Raw genomic sequence first — 16,656 nt, 5'->3', positions numbered from 1 at the left:
TATCTATCTTGCATTGAAACAAATCAAATCTTTCTAGATGCAAACCTTCTTTTACCAGAAAGGTTTGCATATCTAGATATTTGATCTCTTTAGAGATCCATGATAGATTCAGAGTGAAGATTGTGTTATGATGGTTCAATGAATTAACAAAAGCATGAAATTTTACATATTGGTGATTTTGTATATGCATATATTCCGTCTCCGTCTAAGCATGATGCTTTAAAATTTACTAATTATGAATCTAAACAATAACAAAGTAATAATGAAGATGATGAATAATAACAAATGAAATGATTAAAATGTCGAGTTCTTCCCAATTTAGTTGAAAGTGATCATTTTCAATCTATCTACTTATTTATTACAATGACATATTTTATATGATAAAAACTATGATTAAATGTAACATAAATATGATCATTTTAAATTTATTTAGTTCACCAAATTTATTTGAAAATATGTAAAAAACAATTAAAATTAAAAATTATTTCAAAAGTTACATGAAAATAAAAACAAGATAACAATATTCAATTATCTAAAAAAAATAAATTGACGTCAATATATTTATTTGAATTATGGGTTTACTCTTAAGTATTTAAATAAAAAATCTATTCTTAATTCTTAAAATCATGTCAGTGATTCCATCTAACTAAATATCCTTTCAAATAATTCAAGTTTGAGAGATTCACAAAACATATAGATTGCATAATTTTATAGATTGCATAATTTTATGTCATAAAATATTTCATGGGTATATTTATGTACTTTCATTTCTTTGTTTAAATGTGATATAAGTATATGCTTTTCTAACTTTGTACATTTTTAATAAAATAAATTGAAAAAAATTAATTAAAATAAAAATATTATTAAACATAAAATAATTTCAATGTTTTTTATGTTTTTAGGTTGTGTAGTTTAGTTCGCAGTAGCCTTAAATTTTCAGGAAGTAACTTAGTATCGAGTGTATTGCAAGTCCATGTCCATGTCCAACGCAATTACCAATTCCTTTAGTAAAAATAAAAAAAAGAAAACACGCTAAAAATAAATACCTAATGCCCGTATAAAACACTATAAAAGATTATAATGTCTGTATAAAACACTATAAAAGACTACGACGAAAGTAGAACGGATATAATAATAATAATAATAATTAAATTAAGCTCCATGTCGTTTTTATCCTTTTTAGAAACATTAGAGATGCTCCATTAGTTTCCATTACCTCAGTTACTAACTCGCATATAGACTTTACAGTCACCTACTGGTACAATAGAGTCTTTTATATCTATTCCTTTGCTTTCTCGCCATGGCTATCAAGTTTGGTTACAAGTAACTATACACATAATTCGACATTTGATAAATATGGAAAAGATAAAAGCAGGTTATACGTGTATGCATCAAGGAAGTAAGAAATGTTGATTCAGCATCTATTCCGTATGCTGACAACATAATGAAATGTATCATGAGCGAATCCTTTAAGCGTTATTGACTGTGAGTAGCGGATCTTTAGTTGAACATCTTGGGCTACCAGCACAGACTGCAGCCCCTATCAAAATATTTTGGTTGCTCGTACCTATCGATAGGACTGAACTGAACTGTATTCGGTTAAACGTAGATTGCAATTTGACGTTAAGTTGCACTTTAATTTGTTAGCATTGAGATTTTTTGTTTTGAAACAGCTTGATGTGTTGAATGAATAGAGAAATCAATAAATATTCTATGAATATCTATGGTAAGAAAAATGCAAATACTCTTTATCTCTTTCCATTTAAACATGTTAAATCTTATAACAAAAACATATTCTCAAGACGTAGAATATACCACAACAACCTTCTTCACAGTTTCCTTTTCGATCCCTGCATATAAAACGCCATACGTTCCCACTAAGTTGCTGCATGTCCAGACGACCTTGACGCCATTTGTAAATGGAAACCATATGGAACTTTCTCAAAACACCAACAACAAAAAAAATTATGTTCATATGAATTAATATATAACATGTTTATATAATTTATAATATTATTTTTTATAATTAAAATAAAATTATATTAAATTTAATTGATTAAATATATAAAAGAATTTATATATATATATATCCTCAAACTAAGCAAAAGCCAACTCCAATGTTTAGTGGAATTTATTATTATTATATATTAATAAAAAACCATTATTTTTTATATAAAAATTATTTGATTATAAAAACAATTTCAATAAATTATATAACTACTTGAATCTTTACATAATCGTAAATGCTTTAATAAAAAAAAAACCAATATCAACCTGCTTAAAAATATATATATACATTTCCAGCTTTTGTTACCTAAGGTAACCTAAATTCTGTCCTTGTCCATGGTGGCTGACTGCTGCCAAACGTTCTCGTCAGTCTAAGGACAATCTCTGGCATCTCAATCCTCTCCCTGTGAAGAAAACGTCGCAGGCAGTATATAGGAAACAAATTAATTCAGTGTTTTGTTTAATCTTAATTTTTTAGTCACCGAAACGTATTGTATAACGTGAGATTATGTAGATTCTTATTCCCTAGGCTATAAAATTATTTTAAAAATTGGTAAGATTTTGATAAAATCTGGTAGAAAATTTTGAAAGTTTGGGTTACAGTCCTTAAACTCCAACATTTTGGATGTTTCAAGGGTTTTTTATGATGCTGAATTCATTCCCAATCAAAAATACTATTCAAATAGTCCAAAATCAAAAAAAAAAAAAAAACGGCAGGATTGCAGCCAAAAATAGTAGTAGAGGTAAATTTGTGGCCTTTATAGACAACCACTCTTTAGAAAGAAAAAATGAAATAAAATTATTATAATGTCCACGAGGTTAAAAATAGCCTATGGGACAGATTATTTCTCATTTAGTTGATGTATTCAACACTTTTTGTGTGACGCCTCACAATAAATGCTCTCAACTTCTCGACAAACTCATGGCTAAATAGATTATTCTAAGAGCTAGCTACCAGAATATCAACATAACTTTCCATGTTGTCTTTGAAGTCCTCACATTCTAAAATGAAATGTTTTTTTGTTTCCTTTTCCAGCTCCCTATTTCACAATGGAGTTGATCAGAATTAATCCTTAACTGAGCAAAAAGAACTTTGGCTCTCCAACAAATATTGGCCTCTATATATGGTTTTTGTTGATAATTATGACTAGGATTAAACTAATGGGACCAGTCCTATTATACCCCATCATTTATTAAATGTGTGATTTGTGATAATATCTGGTGGTTGATTTGCGTTATTGTGTGATTAATTATTTGGTACCATCTCTTAATTATGAGGGGGATACCGGTCTCGACCTCGACCTCTGCTCTCCTGCCTTTACACCACACTCCTAAAAAACCCTAATCCCTCATTTGGTCACTGTGCCCGACATTTCTCTATTTTGACAAGAGGGTTTGCTGCTCTGGTTTCGTTTTGCAGTTGGTGAAGGTTTGATGACTCTCTGTCTGCACACCTTGTTCACGAATCCCACTCTTGTAGCCGAGGGTTTTGGTTATGTGTTAGCTCTGGTTGCAGTCCTCTTCTCGCCGGTTCTCTCAAGGGTTTTAAAGCTCGACTCCTCTGGTAAGTTCCAACTCTGTAAACCCTTACCCCTATCTTTCCGCTTCAGTTTCGGAATGTAACTTTTGTTTGCTGATGGTTGGCTCTTGGTGGTTGCAGGTGGACGTTGAGCCATCCTGGTTGCTAGTCTTGGGTCCTGTTGCCCACACGTTGGAACCGGTAGGGTCATTCCATGTTTCTTTGTTTGTTTTCTTGTCTTGGCACTCTTGCTGCCTATTGATTTGACCACTGATATGATTTAATACAAATGTAGAACTTTGCAAGTAATCCACCCATTTTGCGTGTTTGTAATTCAGCTTATGTTGCTGCATAACATACCGTAATGCAGAATTATCAGAAAACAAGACAAACTCATTACCCAACAGATAATGTTTCCAATGCTTCAAGGCTTGGATGATGGCATAAAACTCTTTGTCATAAGACGTATACCTTTTCCTGCTTTCATTTAATTTTTCACTGAAATAGGCTACTGGTTTGTCTTCCTGGTTGAGTACGGCTCCAATGGCTGTACCACTGGCATCACAACAAACTTGCAAAAGTTTGTTAAAATAAGGAAACCTCGGAATTTCCCTTTTAGTGATCTTCTTCTTCAATATCTGGAAGCTCTTTTCTGTAGCTTCAGTCCAATGGAAAGGCTGACTTGCCCTTTTGATGGTATCCAACATGGGTGCATAGATTCCACTAAAATTCTTTATAAACACGCGATAGAAACTTACCAACCCGTGAAAACTTCGAACTTCGAACAGACTCCTAGGGGATGGCCAGCTAAGTATAGCTGAAAATTTTTCTGGGTCCATCTTCAGCTCATTTTCTGAAATCACAAAACTCAAATAAACTAACTCCTTCTGAAAGAAAGAACATCTTTTCAAATTTATCAACAACTTGTTTTGCTGCAACTTCTCCAGAACATATCTAACGTGTCGAAAAAGCTCCTCCTTGGTCTCGCTGAAAATTAGTATATCATCAAGATACACAATTATGAATTTCCCAATGAACTCCTTCAACATCTCGTTCATCAGGTGCATGAAAGTACTAGCAGTGTTACTTAACCCAAATGGCATCACCAGCCATTCATACAGCCCTTCATTGGTTTTGAAAGCTGTTTTCCATTCGTCCCCTTCTCTTATTCTAATCTAATGGTATCCGCTCTTCAGATCTATCTTCGAAAAATATACTACTCCACTCAGGCAGTCCATCATGTCATTCATTCATGGCAATGGAAACCTGTAACTGATAGTAATTTTATTTATTGCTCTTGAATCTGTACACATCCGCCACTCGCCTCCTTTCTTGGGAGCTAAAACTGTTGGAACTACACAGGGACATAAACTTTCATGTATTAAGCCTTTGTCCAACAATTCCTATACCTGCTTCCTGATCTCTTCGTTGTCCTTAGGACTCATCCGGTAAGTAGCTTTGTTTCGTAAACTAGCTCCAGGGATGAAATCTATGTGATGACTGATACTTTGCTTTGGTGGTAATTTATCCAGTAAATCGTTCAGCACAATGTCACTAAATTCCTGCAACAAATCCTGGATTTCTTCAGGTAAGTTAGAAATTTCAGTGTGGAACATCACTGCTCTGGTCTCCTCACAACAACATAATTTACCTCGTCATCTTCAATCTGTTTTAGAAATTCTTTTCCACCCACCACCAGCACTTTTGTCCCACTAGTTTATGTTGTTTCTACTTCCTTGATGGGCACTAGTGTATGCTTAATCCCATCCTTAACAAACTTATAGCAGCTTGTCTTTCCATCGTGAACCACCTTTCGGTCATACTGTCATGGTCTACCTAGTAGAATATGACACACGTCCATAGGCATAATATCACAAGTTACCTTGTCCCTATATTTTCCAATATGGAACTCAACCTCAAACTATTCATCAACTAGCAGTTGATGCCCTTTCTGTAATCAATACACCTTATAGGTAGTGGGGTGCTTTAACCTTTTCAAGCCCAACTTCTCCACCATCTTTGTTGCAACCAGATTATCAGTGCTTCCACTGTTTATAATCAGCTTGCAACATTTTCCATGTGACTTGCACATAGTCCGGAATAATGCCTTTCTCTGGGTTTCTTCAGCTGTCTCCTTTTCCAGTTTCAGCAGTACCTTATTCAAGACTAAGGCCTCTCTTGTGCCCAGTGCATTCTCTACTTCTTGGGGTGGTGCCTCCCCTTCCTCTCTTTGAGCAACATATGCTCCTCTTTGTCCATCCTATTCACCTTCAGGGCACTCAAGGGACCTGTGCCCCCACTTGTGGCACTAGTAACACTGGTAGGAAGCCCCTCTGCCTCTACCATTACCCCTTGCTCTTTGGTATGGTCTTCCTCCCCTAGTGCTACCTTCCTTTTCTGTTGTCCTTGAGGTCTTTGAACTACTGCCTTCTTCACTGTTGTTGGCAGTCCTTCCTCTGCCAAAGGCTTATCCTTTCCCTCTACCAGTTCCTCGTCCTCTTCTGGCATTTTGTCTCCTAGTAATCTTCTCTTTTGCCTTTAAGGCACTCTGATAGACTTCATCTATAGTTTTTGGGGAAATAATACTTATCTCGTCCAATATCTCCAGCCTTAGGCCATTTACAAACCTTGTTGTTTTTTCTAGGGGGTCTTCAATGTAACCAGCTCTCAGATTCACCCGATAAAATTCTTCAGTATATTCTTTCACCATAATTCCTCTCTACTTCAAATTTTGTACCTACCGATACAGAGAAATCTAGTAATCTTTGGGCAAAAACTTACCCTTCATCTTGGCAACCATTCTGGTCCCCTTTTTAATAGGTAACTTACTTGATCTTCTCCTCTCTGCTTGGACATTGTCCCACCACAAGGCTGCATGTCCTTTTAACTTGGTGGCAGTGAATTTAACTTTCCTATCTTTGCTAATCTCCTCACATTCAAAGTATTTGTCTAACTCACTAATCCAATCCAACAACACTTTTGTGGACAAACTACCATCAAACTTTGAAATCTCAGGCTTTGGCTTACTACTAGCCAACAAAACTAACTTTAACAACTTGATTTCAGGTCCTTCCTCATCTGATCCATCTGTCGTAGCTGAAGCTTCTTCCTCACTATCCTCTCCTCCATCCGGATCGCTTCTCCTTCCTACTTCTACTGCCGCCAAATGGGCATTCAGGATCCTAATCTCCTCTCTCAATCCTTCATTTGCTACTCTTCCAATAGCTTTTCCATGACCTCGTCTTCCAACTTCCATTTATAAAAAAGAACTTAATCCTGCTTTGATACCAAAATGATGGGACCATCCCTATTGTACCCCGTCAATTATTAAACGTGTGATTTGGGATAATATCTTACAGTTGATTTGCGTTATTGTGTGATTAATTGTTTGGTACCAGCTCTTAGTTGTGAGGGGGACACCTGTCCCGACCTCGGGCTCTGCTTTGCCGCCTTTACACCATACTCCCATAAAATCCTAATCCCTCATTTGGTCACCGTGCCTGACATTTCTTTGTTTTTCCGAGAGGGTTTGCTGCTCTGGTTTTGTTTTGCAGTTGGTGAGGGTTCGATGGCTCTCTGTCTGCACACCTTGGTCACGAATTCCACTTTTATAGCCGAGGGTTCTGCTTATGTGTTGGCTTTCGTTGTAGTCCTCTGTTCACCAGTTCTCTCAGGGGTTTTGAAGCTCGGCTCCTCTGGTAAGTTCCAACTCTGTAAACCCTTACCCCTATCTTTCTACTTCAGTTTCAAAATATAACTGCTGTTTGCTTATGGTTGGCTCTTGGTGGTTGCAGGTGGACGTTGAGCCATCCTAGTTGCTGGTCTTGGGTCTTGTTGCCCACATGTTGGAATGGGTAGCGTCATTCCATGTTGCTTTGTTTGTTTCCTTGTCTCGGCACTCTTGCTGCCTCTTGGATGTCTCTGGTCTGTAGTCGAGGGCTTCGGCCTCTCTGTTACTGGCTTTATGTCTGAATGCCTTCGGGCCTTAAAGAATTTTGTAACTTATGTATGAACATTGTTTAAGTTATTAGTTGGGGTTTCGAACCATGGTATCACCATTTGGTCTTTACAGTTTACAATATCATCCTTAACATGGACTGTAAATATTTTTGATACTTTTGTGTATATGTTTATGCAAATATTTTGAAAGGAAAAGGAAAATATATTTATATATTTTGATACCTGTAGATGTATGCGGCGTCTTTGTTGTGACTGTGTTTATTGGTTCTATGAAACCCTCCGTTGATGTGTGACTGTAGTCTTTGCCAGGTTATTTGTATACTCAACAACTGTAGATGTTGGTTGTAACTGCATTTGATTCCTCCGCTGGTTATTTCACCCTCGTATCTATGGTTGATTCTTCCACGAGGCCCTCTGTTGTTTCACTGAATTTGACTTTTAGGCTTAAAGGAGTTTAACCATTTCAACGAAGCCTCGAGCAGTCCAATTTAATAAGATTGATCTCGAATGCTTATGGTTTCCTACTTGGGCGGTGCATAAAAAGATGGATCTCGGAGTATTTTTACCACGTGTCTTGTGTTTTTCATTTAAACTCATGCATGCATATATTACTCAATAATCATACCAATAAGTTTTTAAGCAAGATAGATAATCCTGGTAAAAATACACTACTTTTTTATTGACTAAAGACAAATTTATTATATTTATATAATGATATTAATCACTACCTCTTATCATTTCACTTCAATTAATATATTTTCACTAGTCAATAATTGCTATACAGAGCATTACAACTATATTCTAAATAATTATTTAAACTTAATTCTAACATTACATCTCAACATCTTGTACTTTATTTCCAAATCTATTTGAATAATAGAAATTAAACATTAAATTGTATATCAATAATTGCTTCTAAAAACTAAACTTAAATAATAATAATAATTTAATATTATAAATGATGTATTAAAGATACACTATTATTTTATTAGGTAGAGACAAACTTATTATATTTATATAATGATATTAATCACTACCTCTTTTCATTTCACTTCCACTAATATAATTTCACTAGTGAAAAATTATTGCAGAGAGCATTCCAATTATATTCTAAATAATTATTTTGAATGCAATTCTCACATTACATCGCAATGTCTTGTATTTTGTTTTCAAAACTATTTGAATAATAGAAATTAAACATCAAATTGGGTATCAACGATTGCTTATAAAAAATAAACTTAAATCATAATAAATAATTTAAAATTATAAATGATCTATTACTTATTAATTTACCATACCTAATTATGATTATAGTGAATTAAAAATATAATTATTAAAAGATAGTTAAGATACTCATTTATAATTTTCTTAGAAAAATAATTATTTAAAAATAAAATAAATTTTTAATATTAAAAAATAATTAAATAAATTTTTAATTTTTACTTAGAACTCATTAACTTTTACAAATTTTCACTCAACCTAACACATGCATTATTGATTTCAAAAGTTTCTCATGATAAAAATGAATGAAAGATTGATTTAAAACACATTTATATTCATTAGCAACAAATTAAACAATTTTACTAATTATCTTATTATCCTTCAGCAAGGCAGTTGATATTGCAATGAGTTTTTGGCAAAACCCATATTAATTTGGGCTTGACCAAAAAATTTTGCAAAAAAAAGTCTATACTATAACATTACACATTGAAATATATGATTGTTTTAAAAATAATTTAATTTAAAAATAATCTAATTTATTTAGATTCAATTGATTGGCTATCAAATTGAACATGCTATAAATTGAACATGTTATTGTCCCTTGCCTCTATTAATGTGCCCATTACCTTTATTAATTAACTAAAAGTACGTAGATCACATAAGGTGTAGGATGGACATTTATAATAAATTTTATTCTGGGAAGGTGATAAAAAGTTTCCTAATGAGTAAAATCATTTTCTATTCCTATTTATAAAAATGGCTAATGATTAATATAATCTAATAAAAAATATGTTATTTAAAATTATATATATTTTTTAAAATGTTTATTTAAAATCACATATATAATTTAAAAAGATTTATTAATGGTATATGAGAGATACATTTTTATTTTTACATTATATTTTTAAGGCGTAGGGGTCACTTAGGTTTTTGTGTGAATTTAATCACATATGATAGATTTTTTAGTATTAATGAATGAATGATATTCAAAATAATAAGATGTTTGTAATATGAATAAATATAAAAAAATTCATATTCACAAACCAAGGTATACTAGAAATCTATGATAGGATCTCTATGCCGAGGGCTAGTAATAAGATTTTCATACGACCATATCCATAAACTGTAAAAAGTTAAATGTAAGCTATTAATAATTATTTCTATGTTGCAACACAAATAATGTTAATTTACAAAATTTAATAATGCATTTAATTACAATTTAAAATTAATCAAATTATAACATTTTAAAATTTAAAATTTTTGTTTATTGTTTTCTACTTTAATTTAGCTATATTTAAACTAAGCTGAAGAGACTAGCTACTGTGTAGCCCTTGTTATAATGTATACTACTTATATTACTATAAGCTATATTGAACTTAGGGTATAAAAATATGACATTAAGTTAAGTACGTTGAATAAATGTAACCTAGAGCATAAAAAAATCATCATTGAACCCATATGGTATAAAAAATGATCCTTGAAATATGTAGGGCTCCGAGACAATGTTGTAACATACCCATCAATTTTTTTTTGGTCTCGCTTAACTAATTTAACTTTTTTATTATATTTATCTCTTATTAAGTCCATGTTCATAAATATTTTCTTAAAAATCACTTCACGAAGTAACTTAAATATTTTCTTAAAAATCACTTCACGAAGTAACTTATGTGTTATCATTTTCGAGATCTTCTTCCTGCAATTACTTACAAGTCTTTTGCTTCTTTTACTATCCTTGCTTCTTTTACTATCCTGTAGGGTACTGCAAACATATAGAAAGAATTGATAAATAAGTACTTTGTGTGTTTTACTATCGTGTAGGGTGCTACCAAACATATAGAAAGTATCGTGTAGGGTGCTACCAAACATATAGAAAGCATTGGTAAGTGTGGCATCGAGAAGAAAGCAAAGTGAAAAATGGCATTGGGAAGAAAACAAAGTGATTAGTGAACATGAGTCCAATCAATTTCTTTTGCAAATTCCAGTGCACCCCGTCATATTTGTTTCACCAAGCTTTACTTTAATGGAAATCTGCCGAATTGGGTCATGTGTCATATTTGTTTCACCAAGCTTTTACTGTAATGGAAATCTGTCGAATTGGGTCATGCGGTATGCCTCAAACAGGCGATGGGTACTGACACCTGCGCGGATTGACATCTTTGACCATATATTATTATGATTACAAAATAAGAATATTTCGTTTAGTAATTTAAACTTTATGTAATGTGATTTAATTTTTTATCACAGGAAAAATTAATAGACAGTCAATGCTAAATCTAATACATATATCTCTTCCTATGGCAAGGTAAATAACATATTAAAATCCCGTTCTTCAACGACTTTCCAGCCTCTGATTTCAATTGACGTTAATCTATCTTTCTTAATAATCATATTAAAATACAATTTTTAATTTGATTGTCACGTATTAAAATTAATAATTTTCAATCATTAAAAAATATGATGCAATCCTATAGCCTTTCTATATTTAAAGAAGGGAAAGGATATCGATTATTAATATAATCGTAAAGCTTACTTCTTAAATAATAATAATTTATGTTTAATGTTATAATTAAACTAGATTTTAAATTGGTATATAATATTTTCGTACGTGGAATAACGGATCTGTTTCCACACAATAATTCGGTTATTAAAATCTAAAGATGTGTATATTTTCTATTACAATCTAAAGATGCGTATATTTTCTAATTTTTTTCCATTTGAACCTTTTAACTTCCCCTATATTATTTTAACTAATAATAATGATAATTACGTCATAAAGTGTTCCTTCTCGGAAGATCTCTCTCAGTTGTTACTGTACACTGTTTTGCACTATCGGAGTTAATTAGACAACTGAAATTTCTTCGACCATTAGATTCGACTGCTTTAACTATTCACTCGATCTTGATTTGTGCAACCATTCAACTTGTTGACTTTTATTATAACCCATGAACATATTACAGGGACTTCATCCCTTCCATCTCTCCACTCGACCCTTCTCAGTGATGGGTTTATAAATATTGAATAACAATTGTAATTTGGTGTGACTCTTTAGGACCAGATGTGTGTCACTTGAGATGCAATGAAGGGCTAATGACAACTATGTACCAGTATGCTCTCAAAGCTTGTGGATTGCAAAGGGAAGAAGATTATCCATACACAGTAATCGAGGGGTCTTCTAGGTTTGATAGGACCAAATTTGCAGCTATGGTTGTTGAGATATTAATTTCACAATGAGCTAGTTGTTAGTTAGGTGTCATCACATTTGAGTTTGTTGTCTACGAGGTGACATAGACTGTTCATTTTTACTTGAGTTCTACTCTATTGATGTTGATTTTTACTTCAATAATTTATTATTGATGTTTATAGTGTAATCTATTTAGCCATTTTGAATATTGAGAAGAGGAATCTCTAATCCATTTTTTAGTTTTATTCATTGTCATAGTATCGGAGCTTAGCCTGTGTGAGAAGAGAAGATAGGAAAGTTTTGATAAAACTCCCTGAGAGAGAAATAATGTCATAAAGGTGAAAGTTGTGTTTAAATCTTGTTGAAGCGCAAAGATCAAAAGTCTGCCAAAGAGACCAAGAATTTTTGTTGCATGAAAGGTAGCTGAAGTGACACGCCCCAACATCTGTAAATCTTGCGTTATTAACGCATCAAAGGCCTGCCACAGAAGTGTTAGCATTACAAACGCTCAAGTCCATTGCAACAAGACGTGCGAGTCTTAATTACTCACACCGTTCTCGAAGTAATGTAGTAGCATAACCGTGGAGTTGGCATCGTTAAATAACAACACGAGCCGTCAAAAAAACATTTTCCATTTGGCATTCGTATACATCCTCATAAGCTCCATCGTGTTCTAGAGGTTCATGGCATTTTTAATAAAAATGTATGTTTTTAAAATTCTTTTAAAGGTACAAAGGTTTTTTATGCTTTAAAAGGAGTATTAAAAAGAGGGTTTGTTATATTTTTTAATGTTTTTTTTAAATAAAAATTTGAAAAGAAAAGAGATTTCTTTTAAGAAGGTGATGTTTCATTCAATTTTGTTATTAAAAAGAGGGAGCTACTTAGGGACTTTTTTAAAAAGACAAAAAGGTGTGCAAATTTTAATTTGAAGAAATGGTTTCTTCTAGCGCTTTGCCACATACCTCTACTCTGCTTCGAAAAAAATAAGAGTTTTTGTTTTTGAGAATGAAGACATCCGTGCAAGCCCAAGAGTGTTGTGATACCCTTAAGACTGCTTATGTAGAGCGGACCCAAGAAGCATGGGCTCCCATGTCCAATAATCAGAGGAATGCAACGATTGAACTCAGAAAAAAAGAACACATAGCCAAATGTTGGATAAAAGACTCATTCGATGACTCTATTTTGGACAAGATAACTGGCACTTCCAGAACACATGAAGTTGGGGAATATTGAAAGTTCCATATAAAGTTAATGATACAATGAAGAGAGTGAAATTATAGACATTGAGATGATAATTTGAAACCCTAAAGATGACTAACGCAGAAAATGTGGATTAGTCCATGCCTAGAGTCATGGGAATAGTCAATCAGATCAAGCTCATTGGTGAAACCATTTCAGATCAGAAAATTGTTCAGAAATTCCTTCGAAGTTTACCCAAGAAATATGAAATGATTGTAACAACCATTCTGGAATTCAAAGATTTTACAATTTTCTCAGTAGAACAGTTGAGTGTATCACTTATAGCACATGAAAGAAGACTCAACTTGGCAGAAGATTCCATGGAACAATTTTTCAAAGCACAACTTTATTTTGGCAGAGGTAGAGGACATAAACGTGGAAACAAATGAGCAGATGCCAAAGTAGAGTCAGATCGGAACATCATCATGTAGAAAAACAGTGAAGACCTCCATAAAACCAAACTTTGAGAAGAGTACCATGGAGCACATCTAAAGTTCAATGTTAGTATTGCAAGAAATTTGGGCATTATGAACATGAATGCAAAAAGAAACATTCAGATCAACAAAGATGCAATGTCCATCTCTCCAACAATGAAGGTGAATCCTCTGAAACAATTTGTCTTTCATGCCATCTTTCTGAAGACACTCACAACAAGGATCTTTGGTTGTTGGATAGTGGCTGCAACAATCATATGATAGGTAACAAAAATCAGCTTTCTTATCTTGATGCTTCCATAAGATCAGAAGGTATTGTTGTTATTGTTACTAATCAAAATCAATAGAAATACATTCCTTATGTTAATTATGTTCCAAATATGAAGCATAATGTCATTAGTGTAGGACAACTGATGGAAAATGGTTATGATGTAATATTTCAAGGGAACACATGTTATATCTATGACAAACCTCCCAATAGAAGACTGATCGAAAACATTAGAAAAATCAAGAATATGATGTTTCCTTTGACTATTAGAAGTCGAAATCTCTCACAGTCGTTTATCCACAATGTGTCAAGAATAGATGAGTCTGAGCTATGAAATTCTAGATATAACCACATACCATTCAATTCTCTAAGTCAGCTTCAAAAGAAATCAATCATCATTGGTCTCCCTAGTATTAATGGAAAATATTGTAATTGTGAAAATTGTGTTCTGTCCAAGCATAAAAGAGACAACCTTCCCACTTATTCCTCTAGAGAAAAAGAGCCTTTCGAGCTTGTCCATATAGATATATGTGGCCCAATGCAGACAAAGCATATTAGTTCTAGTCTTTCTTTTCTAAAATTCATTGATGATTGTAACATGAAGAGATGGGTGTATTTTCTCAAAAATAAATCGGATACATTCTCAAGGTTCAAAGAATTCAAAACAGAAGCAGAAAAGCAGAGTGGAAAGCCTTCAAAAGTACTACGATCCCACAAAGGATGAGAGTAAACCTCCAATGAATTCAAAGCCTATTTTTCAACAGCGAGGAATCATAATGCATAACACAAAAGTTATACTCCACAATAGAATAGATTAGCAGAAAGAAAAATCAATCAATCATGAACATGGCTAGACGTATGCTTTGTGAGAACAAGTTGTCAAACAATTATTGGGTTGAAGAAGTTTCAACAGTAGTGTATGTTCTCAACAGATCTCCAACAACCACTCTCTAAGATACAATACCTCAAGAAACATGGGATGGTAAAAAGGTAAATGTATATCACTTTAGAATTTTTTCATCAGTAGAATTTTCACATGTTCTTAAGAAGCTAAGAAAGAAGATTGATGATAGGAGTGAAAGATGTATTTTAGTAGGCTATAGTCAATAATCAAAGGCCTACAGAATTTATAATCTAGTTACAAACAAGTTTGTATTTTTTTTTCTAAGTAGTATTGATCTATTGATATGATACAAAAAAATATACAGAGAGACCTGAAGTCAAAGATGTTAAACATCAGTCATCATCACAAAATGAAACTGATTGAAATGGACTGCCCCAACAGAGGGGAAACGAGTCCAAGAAGTTTTAAATACTACCCCTTTTATGGGAGAAACCAGGCAATGCACCAGAAAAACTATTTCAAAGTAGACCTTGGTTTTCCAAAATGAACAAAAAGGAGTGCAATTATCAAACCAAAAAATAGTGACCTAACCAAGAAACAGTGAGACATGTCCACCTGGCGGAGATTCAAGCAAAGAATCCTAGACACATGGTGTAGAAACAGAACACACCCAGACCACAAACCACGAAATAGTGAGACATATCCATTGGGAGGCCAGACACCTTTGCATAAGACAAGAAACCACAAAACAGTGAGACGTATCCACCTTGGAGCCGAAGACCTTCGCATGAGGCCACATGTTAGGCCAGTGGTTCCTCCGGAGCTGGCTCCTCCTCAATCGGGCAAGAAAACTGATACCAATCGTAATCCTCTTTAGACGCGCCTCGACCCTGAGCAGGTGGAGCTCCCACAGTGCCTTTTGCATCCATCTGTCAATTACCAAAGTCGTTCTGCCTGCTGCCTGAAGCTTTCGTGCCTTTGCGCTTGTCCTCCTCACTAGAAGTGTCACCAGCATTGGCTTTGCCATGTAGAACCGTGCTGCTTTCACCTTGTTGCTTGTTGCTGAGCCCATAAATACCAGGCATTGCCTTGCTTTGCTTGTTCCTGCAACTTGACAGAGGAGCTTGCGTCACAGACTCTTCCTCGAAGGAAATTGTGATGGTTGCAGTGATTGCAGGCCTATTTAAGGCACCACGGAATTGAAATTGGGTACTATAAGGGGCAGAAAACAGAGGAAGTGGGAGATCCACAGTGTGGACAGCATTGTCCCTCCTACCTCTACCACTTCTAGTATTCAGGTAGTGATGAGTGGGGTAGAGCGGGTTGGGCATTTCAATAGTTGAGTTCGAAGAATTAGAGGCAGAGCTCGTTGAAGCTTGCGAGCAGATAAAACCTCCACGCGTTCCTCCACGTCTACTGCGCATGTGGTGCTTGAGGTGAGCCATGGCGTAGATGTAAGCTAAATTGACAGCGGAGGAATTGGAAGAAAGGCAATGCTGAGCATGAGCAGGGGTGGGTGAGCCACAATCAAGGAGGCAATGACGGGAATGCAAGTACTGGAAACCATTACCAAAGTCCTGACAAGGGAGAATCAAGCAGCAATTGCCTGTTGTAGTTCTGATACATGGTTCAGTCGCTTGCGGAGAACAAACGCCATGGAGAAGAGGAGGATTGATAGAATGATTTGCAAGGGCCATGATATTGAAGGAGGTGAGCTCATCACATCTTTCGGAGTCCATAAATGTCGCTTGCAAGGTGTTGTGAATTCCTCTACGGTGGGCTCTTAGGACGAAGCAAGTAGCCAGATGGCTTTCCAACCCGCTGATGATCTGTCTTATCATTTAAATGCTATTGTTGACAACCGCATCTGGGTTACAAACAAGTTTGTTTTAAGCAGAGATGTAATTTTTTTTGAAAATAAATCTTGGTCTGATCCTGCTGATGAAGCTTCAAGTCAGTATTTTTATCCACCATAACCACCAA

The sequence above is a fragment of the Pinus tabuliformis genome, chromosome 6 (genome assembly GCF_031772625.1).
Source record: "Pinus tabuliformis cultivar Carrire ecotype Pingquan chromosome 6, CPIR1, whole genome shotgun sequence".
Classification (NCBI taxonomy): domain Eukaryota; kingdom Viridiplantae; phylum Streptophyta; class Pinopsida; order Pinales; family Pinaceae; genus Pinus; species Pinus tabuliformis.
The sequence above is the reverse complement of the archived record's forward strand: the minus strand, read 5'-3'. Positions refer to the sequence as shown.